The following is a 3,803-nucleotide window of genomic DNA, read 5'->3' as shown; positions in this document are numbered from 1 at the left end:
TTCAAGGAGTTGTTTGATTCTCTGGACTAATGCAATGTTTCAGCTGTGTTATTAAAATGAGGCCGTCTAAATCATGGGACCATAATGATGCAGGTAAGGACGTGATGAGGTGGATCGCAGTCTTTCTCGGGAATAACTACAAATCCATGGATCTCTATGGACTCCTCATAGAGATTCGAGTTTACTTGGGGATGAAAATAGAAAATAATTTTTAATAAATTTGAAATAAATTAATTAATGATAAAAACTGAAATTACAAGGACTCGAACTCCATAAAAACTTACCATAAATAGGAAACATACTATTTATAGATGGTCATGATTCATACTTGATTTCATGGTTTTCGGCATAGTGTCCAATTTTGACTAATTACGTTATTGTCTTAATTTTTTAAGCCCTTTACTAAGTATCAAAAGTTATGATCCAATTAAAACTTATTATTTATATAAAAAACAAAAATAAAATGGACTTTCAACTGTCGATCTAATGGAATCATGCTTAATCTGGTATGGACAACCCGGCATAGTGGGTTGGTGGCTAAAGTAGCTTCTTCTACCCTAAAATCATATATGATATGTTCGAAAACTCATTCTAGTTTTTGAGATATGATTGTTTTAAGGTTATGATGGTCCCGCCTTTAGTCGGGCTCTTTGGTCCATCTTGGCCATGAAAGTGTCCGTGACCTAAAGTCCTTTCCACTTCACAAGAAATAGACCTCGAGTTCTTGTCTCGTTTCAGTTTGTAACCTACTCTACATCAGTCCCCTCCACTTCACAAGAAATAGACTTCAAGTTCTCGTCCCGTTTCGGTTCATGATACTTGGTCAGATCCGCAACGTTGAAAATATGTGAGATCTCTATGTCATCCAGAAGATCAACAATGTAAGCATTGTCGTTGATCTTTCGGAGGATTGGTACTAGTCTAATCTTCTTATTCTTCAACTTGTTATAGGTCTTGATCAGAAATCTCTCATTGCGTAGATGGATCATAATATAGCCGCCCACTTCGAACAACTTTTGTCACCGATGCTTGTCGGCTTGCTCCTTATACTTGTTGTTCGATGCATACAACTTGGCTTGTACATCCGCATGAATGCCCACGATTCGGTCCATCATATGTTCTGCTGTAACGCTCATGCCTGTGTGCTTGGGCAAAGGGACTAAGTCAACCGTGTGGCGGGGCACTCGACCATAAAAATCTGGAATGGAAACTTTCGTGTCAAGCGGTTCACAATGTTATTGAATGCAGACTCCGCTTGAGATAAGGCCAAATCTCACTTCTTTGATTTGTCACTAGAAATACACTAAAGGAGGTTTCCAAACGTGCGATTCACAACTTCAGTCTGCCCATCAGTCTGTGAGTGGTAGGCACTACTGAATTGAAGTTGCGTACCGAATCGATTATATAAAGTCCACTAAAAATGGTTAATGAACTTAATGTCACGTTAAGTAATGGTCTTGGGAACTCCATGTAGCCTCACGACCTTTTTGAAGAATATGTTTGTCATGTGTGTTGTATTGAGGGTCTTCTTATATGGGATAAAGTGCGCTATCTTTGAGAAACGATCTGCCACCACAAACACCGAATCCATGCCGCATTGTATTCATTGAAAAATAAGCACAAAGTCTATAAATAAGTCCTCTCAGGGGTCGTCAGTATATGCAACGGATTGTCAAGGCATGTATTCTGAAACTGCCTATCGGAGGTTTGACAAACATGACAGCGCTGCACTACTTTACTCACGCCACGTACCAATTGTGGCCAGTAGTACTGCTCATAAAAAAAAACTCGCATCTTGTCTCATCCAAATTGTCTACCAAGGCGACTTCCATTTAACTCTTGAATAATTTGCTCCTTGAGAAAGTTTTGAGGGATGCACAATTAATTCCCATTGAAGAGGAAACTGTCTTGCATTTGTACGTCACTGGGATGATCTTTTTGGTACCTCATCCATGCATCCTTGAAGTTGTCATCCTCAACATATAACTCCTTAAGAAAGTCAAAACTGACATTGGCGGCTAAGTGCATTAGCCACCTTGTTTTGCTATCTTGACTCGTGCTTCAAAATGAACGTGAATTCCTATAAAAATGTAACCCATTTAGCATTCACATAATTCACGCTAGCCTGACTATTAATAAATATTAACGCTTGATGGTCAATGTAGAGAATAAACTTTCTCTGAATCAGATAATGCTGCCAATGTCGCAGTGCTTGAACAACTGCATACAGCTCAAGCCCATATGTTGACCACTTATTTCGGGCTTCGCTGAGCTTCTCGCTGTAGAAGGCTATTGGCTTGCCTTCCTGTGATAAGACTCTTCCAATTTCAACATATGAACATCACACTCTATCTAAAATAGCTTGTTGAAATTGGGAAGAACCAAAATTGATGTTGTGGACAATCGATGCTTAATTTCAGCAAAGCTTTTATTAGCCTCATCGGTCCACTGAAAACGGGCCTTTTTTTCATGTAATTTATAATAGGTGCAACTATGGTATTGAAATTCCACATAAATCGACAATAGAAAGTCGCCAACCCGTGGATACTCCTCACTTCATGAACATTCGTAGGGATTGATTGTCACGTCCCAAACCCAGGGACGGACAGCTTCCATGATGCCCCGAACCCAGCACTCGACTTCCATACATCAAGTCTCGAGTTCGGCGTACCATAAGGAAGATTTTTTTTTATTATTATTGAATTTTTTATATATACATAGTAATACCTGAGCATGAAGATCCATGATCAAATTACCAAGCAACACTCTCCATCATAAGTCCCGATGGTTATAAGTATAATGCTTTACAAAAGGTACGTAATGTCAACATTGCCAAATCGAAGAATAGATGCAATGCATCGAGAAAGCTAAGTCTTCCAAGCTACTCCAGTCCTGAAAAAAATGAGAAATAAGAGGCTTAGGCAAAAAGCTTAGTGAGTACACACGTGTGTGCAGTGTATCCTACTACAGGCAAGATAAATATGCTATAAGGAAATCATTCCACAGCCATAACCATATTACATGCATCTGTAATCACATCATCATCATCATATTGTCATACCATAATTATACAATATCGGAAATACTGACAAGTCCATGAGTCATAAAATATCAGATTATGCAATATAAATCAGCATGTAAAGGAGGAGTTATAAAGAGCCAAATATCAAATGTCGAGGATGCAATGCAATATACAGTTCTTGATGAGTTCACGAATACCATCAGCTGTATCTAAATACTGAAACATAGTAACCTGAAATGCTAAATGTTACTAATGCAATGCAACATGTGATGCGAATGAAATGACTATGCTGGAGTGAAGTCGGGATGGTAATACATAGTATCGCAGACTATGGGGTCTATCACAAAAGATTTCTATCTAAACTAGTCCCATACCTAATTTGGATAGTCAGACTCAATGTGGTAAACTCCTGATCTCAGGTTAGTCGCCCACCCCAACAGAAATCCTGGCAATTGCGAAGGTACACGTAACAAATAGTTGTGCACCACTAGCCCGAGTGGATAATGAATGAATGAATGAATGAGTATGCAACTCCTGCTCAATAAGTCCACATATCAGTGTTGTTCATCTCTGGGATCATCACTGTGGTTTAGTATACTCCAAATGACACTATCTCTCTCCCAGCAGCATAGTCCAAGTGAGCGTAAGAAACCTCACTATCCGCCTGGCCAATAGTCTGCTAATACCTATTCGGCACGTCGATAGCGGACCCATTCACGAGCTGGTCAAACTCAGCCTAGTAATACCCCCTACCCTCGGGCGGGTAAGGCCATACCCCCTC

The sequence above is a fragment of the Magnolia sinica genome, chromosome 19 (assembly GCF_029962835.1).
Source record: "Magnolia sinica isolate HGM2019 chromosome 19, MsV1, whole genome shotgun sequence".
In the NCBI taxonomy this organism is placed as follows: domain Eukaryota; kingdom Viridiplantae; phylum Streptophyta; class Magnoliopsida; order Magnoliales; family Magnoliaceae; genus Magnolia; species Magnolia sinica.
The sequence above is the reverse complement of the archived record's forward strand: the minus strand, read 5'-3'. Positions refer to the sequence as shown.